The 7,409-nt window shown below is 35.1% G+C and overlaps 1 long non-coding RNA gene across 2 annotated transcripts; it reads left to right on the top strand.

Annotated features, from left to right (window-relative positions):
* The first annotated feature begins 1,114 nt into the window (after window positions 1-1,114).
* On the top strand, window positions 1,115-6,884 carry LOC147400456 (uncharacterized). Of its 2 annotated transcripts, XR_015179343.1 has the most exons (4): window positions 1,115-1,516; window positions 3,194-3,336; window positions 6,020-6,235; window positions 6,317-6,883. It is a non-coding gene; the product is annotated as an uncharacterized LOC147400456 (long non-coding RNA). The 2 variants fall into 2 exon arrangements; XR_015179342.1 differs by having other exon boundaries at window positions 6,020-6,884.
* The last annotated feature ends 525 nt before the right edge of the window (window positions 6,885-7,409 follow it).

The following is a 7,409-nucleotide window of genomic DNA, read 5'->3' as shown; positions in this document are numbered from 1 at the left end:
GCAATAGATGGAGTTTAGAGTGAGTGGGTTGAACCATGTAATTGCATGATCCTCCAATGTTAGCGGAAAAAGACACAACTTTACACTCTCGTCATCCAAGTTTTTTTTTTGAAGGTGCTATAAATTATCAATAACTTGTTGAGATGTGTGTAGGGTTGTTCATTATCTAGCCCATGAAAATTAGACAGCATGTTGATGGTAGCCGAGTTTATTTCAAAATTGTCTACCTCAACTTGAGGAAAAACTATGTAAGAGGAATGATGAGTTGATATGAAAGCCAAGAGCTCATGCACAGTTCTTTCTCTTGCTAACGGAATGTTCACTCTATTAGTGGGATAATCTTGATTGTTCGTTTTATCAATGAGGTTACCTTGATTATTTTTTGTGTTTTGCTAAAAGAATATAATATTTCGGGTTTTACAAATATAAAAGAGAGTTATCTCAATCTCAGGGTCTAACAATAGAACATCGTCTCCAAAACTATGTCTATCGACCATACAACAATGCACACAGACATAATTAAACAGCCTAGTTAGCTTGACATAGGTGCCTAAAGCTAACCAACTCCTAATTGTTTAAAAACAACAAATCGAGCCTTCCAACTTGATTTTCTAAAATCAAAATCAACCAGTCAAATCTCTAGAAAAGAGGTGGCGCACAATTCTTAGCAAGAACACTGTTAAATCACCTCTAGTCTAGAATATAATCTTCCTCGTACAACAGAATACAATGAGGCAAGATTGTTCTCATATCACACTTCTTGACGTGAAAGTGGATAGGAAATATTGATACTTTCATCGAAATATGAGTGAAAAAGCATCTATGGTTCACATCCACTTTCTTGTTAAGAAGTGTGATATGAAGTTCCAACTTGAGGTCACTCTAGCACAACTGTTCATTTAATTTGAGACATACCTTTGATTAATGTCCCATGCATGCGTACCATTGGGAGATGAATATTTAATTCATTTATTTTAGAAATGCACCCATTGTTTAAACCATATTATGGATATACCCTTTGAGAAATTAAAGTTTGATGCACCCAAGGTGCATTTATTATTGAGACATCTCCCATGTTGGACTAAGCCATTCATGTACACCCCTTAAGACATTTACGCTGTGTTTGGATTGAGGGAATGGGAGGGAAGGGAAGAGAAAATTTGCAATTTTCTCTTCCTTTCTCCTGTTTGGATTGTTAAGTGAGGAGGGAAGAGAAGAAAAATGGAGGGAAGGGAAGGGAAAAATGGTATAATTTTGTTCCCCCCAAAATCGGAGTGACGAGGAGGGAAAGGAGGAGAACAAAATTTTGTTTCCAAATTTATCCTTAACATTTTCAAAATTTCCAAAGAAACATAATATTGGCAGGCCAACTATTACTAGTTACACCCCAAGTTATACAACACAATGAAACCCTAAAGAAGGTACGAAGAAGATGATGAAGAAACCCTAGAGAAGACAAAGAAGAAACCCTTGAGAAGGGACGAAGGCGGAAACCTCGACTAGGAGACGAACTAAGGTATTCTCTCTTTCTTCCTCATTTTTCTGTGATGGTGCTCCTGATGGTTAGAAAATAGTCTTTTATGGGTTCATCCAGTGTTGGTATTAGCTGTATATGATCCATGGCTTTTTATTTCAATAAAAGCATGCTGGAAACAGACTCTAAATTGGTATTGGGCCTCAAACTTTGTATGCGCTGCTCACCTCAGATCAATTACGCAACATATTTCAACCCCACGGATTGATTTCTTCTAAACCTAAAAATTTGTTTTCGAGTCACTCTAGGAGTTTTAGAAGTAGTCAATGTGAGGGGGATGTTAATTAATGCTGTTCATATGTAAATTTAATGGGTTTGTGGTTTGTACTCTCAGGAGTCTGTACATAATCTAATCGTTCTAGGTGTGATCACCACATTTGTGTCAAAGGTTAATTTTGCATTATCTAATCGATCAACTCATTCATAGAGAACCAATCAAATCTAGAATCCATTTATTTTTCTGTTACACAATCAGATCATAATATAATAGGATGGGTAGAAATTGGATCACTTTGTATATTCTAACAGAAGACGACCCCATAAGTGGAAGAGGAAGAAATTTGTTTCCAGAAACCCCTTTGTGGGTTCCATAGCAGGAAATGAGGAAATGATATATTCTGTTAAAGAGAGTCATGCGCATAAATTGTTTTGAATGCGTAAATAAATCATTTGTCCTTGGGGATCTGACATTAATACTCTTATATCATTTGTAAGGTGTTGTACTATTGCCATGTTTCCATGTCTTCCAGGAAAATATCTTTATCAACAATCTTTTTACCCAAGTGGTAAAAAGATTGAGGGGATGGTCTACAAAGATATGGCCTTCAGATGGGATGTGTTATATCCCTCTTAGTTCGGGGTCATTTGTATTTTAAGTTGTTTGTTTCTCAATTATTTTGCCTTTTGTTCTGTTTTTGTATTAAAGGGGGTCATCTTGTCCTCCTGTTTTTTGAAATAAAATTTGTACTTGTAAAAAACAAATGATTGGTCATTTGGTCTACTTGTCTCCATTTTACTGATCAATAGTCTCTACTCAGTTTGAGGGGAATTATTGGAGATAGCTGATTTTATCATTTTCACTTCTATTATCTATTAGATAGATATCTTTCTCTTGCTTGTATTTGATCCATGGGCAGTGAGAGAGGAACATAAATCTATATAGGCATGCTGACTGATAATTGAGGTTTTTCTTCTGTCTGAATAAGTTATAAAGTTCCATTGATGGTGACAGAATTGAATTGGTTCTATGTGTTTCATGAATGACTTTAGTTAGTACTACTATTTTTCATCCTGTGATTCATATATATATATATATATATATATTCTCTCCTACTTGAGATCTTGATTTAATTTGTTTCCATCAGCTAAACCCAAAATTTTGGGACTAGGCTTTGATGATGACAATGAATTAGTTTGTTTCCATCTTGTTTATTTTGATTCTGCCTAAGGCTTAGGGTTCAACTTGTTCCACTCATGGGATGCATATTCTTTGAGTGTTTTAATCTGAAGTTATCTGTTTTTTATTTTGGGTATACTTGTTCTTTCTTTGAAATTCTGTTCTGCTTCTAACCTTGCATCGTCCAAGTCCATAGTTTTTGCAATGTGGGATAATGATTAATGTACTAGTATTGAAAGATAAGTTTCATGATGTGACTGCAGATTTGTTGAGCTTTTGTGGCAACTTTCTTTGCATGCTTTACAAGAGGTTCATAGACGAACATTTGCAGCTGATGTAGCTGCTAATCCACTGCATGCTTGATGTGGCATTTTCCCATGCAGCTACTTTACTTCCTATGACAAAGGTACTCTAATTATTTGCTCTTGTTGATATTTATTTCTTTCCTTTTCACCTTTTTCTTTTTAAAAGTATTATTCTCGATTTCTTTTACATAATCTTCTTTTTCCCTATAAACGAATATGATTCTTTCATACATGCTGATATTTAATGTACTTCTTTATAATGACTATACACTGCTCACTCTAATGAAATATCTTAAGCGTCAATCTTCCTTATGAGCAGCTGTCGCTCTAGTATGCAGGAAACACTAAAACCAAGTTTATTCATGGTTTTTTAGGTAACTGGGTTGGTTGTTGTTAGTAATTAGTGGGTGAAGGCAGGTTTTGACCTGAGCTTGTTGTATCAACACTCACAGACCTTCCCAATTTAGCAAGCTGACACCTTCATAAATCATATCTATTGTTTAGTTCTGCATGGTTTTTTGTTCCTTCCTCATTGTTCTATCAATTTGTGAAATCTCCATCTGCTTAGTAGTAACCATCATGCCCTCACACTTGATCTTAATATGTTAAAACAGGCTAGGATAGCACTTGAAAGGAGAAGGTTTCTTAAAAATGCAGAAATGACTGTACGTAGGCAAACTATGTGGTTGAATTTGGCCCATGAAATGACTGCTGAGTTTTGTGGCATTTGTCATTCCATCTATTTGTTTTTTCTCTTCTTCTTCTATGTTATTGTTAAGATTTTCTGATACATATTTATTGAGGGGATGGTCATGAGAACAAGGAATAAATGAAAAGAACCAAAGATCAAACAAACAAGACAAATTGGATTACCACCTACTATATCTCATTCCTTCGCACTGAAGCCCTTCTGAAAATGAAATCCTCAAAGAAAAAAACCCTAAATTCATCAAATACTTTACTCAAAAAAAAAAAAACTAAGTATTCATATTGATGACTTCTTGATCTCAAGTTCCTTCCCTTAAAAAACCCGCTTGTTTCTCTTCTTCCAAATGCCCCAAAAAATTGTTAACATAAGTAGACTGTACAAAAATTCTCTTATGCAGTCTAAAGGGTAAAGAAATCCAACTTTTGGAAGAGAAGTGATTTAGGGAAAGCCTAGTTAGCACCCACAAGAAGGATAAAGTGAAATGGCTAGAGAAAGTATAATGGATAAGAATATGATCAACAAATTCGTTAGTGACTTTTCATATGAGACAAAAACTCACTATGAGGATACACTTAGATATGAGGTTATCGACCAATAATATCTCATTTATGGAGGTTGATTAATGAAAAAAGCCTCCTTTGAAGAAACTCCCAATTCCTTGGTAATGGAATTGAGAAAGAGGATCTACAAAAAGTAACCAATGATTAATAGAAAGGTTTTGCCGAAAAAAAAAAAATCCATTGGCATTCCTTTTCCAAACCTGAGCATCCTCATTCGAAGGGAAGATTTGAGTATCAAAAATGTGCCTGATGAGTTAAGCTGGGATTTCTCCCGGTCATTTAAGTTTCTCCTAAAATCAAAGCCCAAAGAGATCTCATTGTTAGCCAGCACTATGAAATCTTGAACCAAAAGATTTTTCTTGTTTGAAATAACATGCAACTCACCAATTTGGGATTCAAGAGGGGATCACCACACCAACAAACCTCCCAAAAATTGAGTGTGGCACCTTTTCCTACTCTGTTTGAAGATTACATGATCAAGATATAGTAGCCAAGGACAACTATAAATCTGAACAACTTTCATTGTTTTGATCGTTTACTTTTTTCTCATTTAGTTTTTGGTACATCTTGACTTAATGTCTTTGATTTTTATGTTTTATTATTTATTATTTATTTATTTTTTATTTTTTAACTATGGAGTATTGACAGCTAGTTTTGATCTAGCTATAAGGGGAGTCCTCAATCGGTCAATCCCACCACATATGCCATAGTCACATAAGCTATCGCATACACAGTATGCAATGACATACTTATCCAATAGTTGAAATCTGATTGTTGGGCACTATTTTTAATTTTTAATTTTAATTTTTATGTTTCTTCTTCAAACATCATTGATAATCTTGTTGTTCTTTTCATCATGTAGAAAATTGCTAGAAGAGGTCTGATCCAGAAGGATAGGATCTCTTTGAAAAATGAATGATTTAGAACAAAATCCAATGTACTTAAGTGCCATTTCGCCTTATAGTAAACCTTGTAATCAGAGAGGCCAGACGCCAAAGCAAGAGAACTTGTGGAGTTGGAATCAAACTAAAGGGATCCCACTTGGTGACATGGACAAACAGATCCCTTTGGGGAGGAAGGTTAACCCAATCTTGAACTAGAACACACAAGTTTATTACTGGTGATTGGAAGAATAATAGTAAACTTCTTCATGGTTGGATTACATATAGCGAATAAACGCAATCATGGAGTTGGATTTTCCCATATAAAAAAATTCTGCTAAAATAAAAGCTTTATGTAACTCAAAGAAACTTATAACATGAACGAAAATCAGTATTTATGTTATTAGTCATAGACCCTCACATTGACTACTTCTAAAACTCCTAGAGTGAAGAGAAATGGTATCATAGACCCTCACATTGACTACTTCTAAAACTCCTAGAGTGAAGAGAAATGGTAAGGAACATTATAACTGCGTCTAAATTGGATTTCATGTGACTTCAATGGCTACTGCTGGGAGCCGATGGGGTGTTAATGAATTGGTTGAGTTTCGTACTAATGGTTTTTGGTGGCCAGGCAAGATATATGCAATGGAAGGTGGACCAAATAGCAGATCGGTCTCTTTTAAACACTGCTAGCTGGAAATTCATAGTTCCTCAACTTTACAAGAAGTATCTGAATGATGACATGAAGCTCAATATTTCTTTTACTTCTCCTCCACTTATTAGGATTTCGTCTGATAAGATTATTGCTACCATATACTCTGACATGACAGTTGCATGCATCTCTATGGTAAGCTTAATAGTAAGATGTGTGCCTTGTAGTTTCTGTTTCATTTTTAATGTATTTTTGCTTACTAACTAATTTTTTTAGTTGAGGAGAAATTATGAGATGCAATGCAAGAGCTTGAAGTAGTTAAAGCATCAGACATAATAGCTCTTGAAAACTTGAAGACTCTTAAGGCTTGAGTGGGCGGAAGGGTCGAAGAAATCGCAAATATGAAGGTTGCTACTACCCAAGCATGGATTGAAACACTAAAGGCTAGTGAAAAGGGGATATTAATGAAGACTGAATTAGCTCATAGAGAGATGAGAGAGCGAAAAGTGGTAGAAGAAAAGCAATTGCCAGCAAAACTGGCAGTTGAGGGTGAAGTACGAAAGTTGAGACAACATACTGAAGGTTCGAATTTGCAGATTGGTGTGGGATTTGTAAGATCTATGAGAATCATTTTCCAAAAGTTGTATGTAAGAGAAATATTGAGTCTGTTAATCATCTCTTTTTCCTATTCAATAACCTATAGCATCTATTGTTTGTTCTTTTCCCAAATTTTTAAGATTTGACTCTGCCCCAATTCTGTTGTATATTTCTTGGGTGAATATATTAAATACCATTTTTTTTTCTCTTAGTTGCAATGTTTTCTTTTCTTTTGTTTCTCTTATTAATTTGTTTTAGTCCAACGTTGAAAAGGAAGAGGTGGGAACCGACTTATAGATTGAAGTTGTTACATGATTAATTCCCATATTCGACGGTCTCTAACTGTCGAAAATATGTTATTCGACAGCCTATAGTCGTCGAATAAATGATTAAAATTCCAGATTCGACCAGAGGAAACAGCAAGACTTGCAGGAAGTTGGCAATATCCCTATGTCATAAACAATGGTGCAGCTGTCTTCTCTCGAAGCCCAAAGGAAACAGCAAGACTTGTTGTTGAATGGTTTAGCTCCAAAATAGAAGAACTCAAGAAAATGTCCACAAACACACTTAAACTATCACAACCAGAGGTCGTGTTCAACATTGTTAAGGACATCCATGATCTGGCAACATCGCATATTCGTTGATTACCTCATCTTTCTCGTGTCCAATCTAATTAAAAGCATCTGCTACTATAGTTGTAATCATTATGGGTCTGACTAGTGTCATGTACAGCTAAGCTTTAATATTGTTCTTTGGATTTGTAGCATTAGAT

This window comes from Akebia trifoliata, chromosome 6 (assembly GCF_017979445.1).
Source record: "Akebia trifoliata isolate Shusen 1 chromosome 6, ASM1797944v1, whole genome shotgun sequence".
Classification (NCBI taxonomy): Eukaryota; Viridiplantae; Streptophyta; class Magnoliopsida; order Ranunculales; family Lardizabalaceae; genus Akebia; species Akebia trifoliata.
The sequence above is the reverse complement of the archived record's forward strand: the minus strand, read 5'-3'. Positions and strand labels throughout refer to the sequence as shown.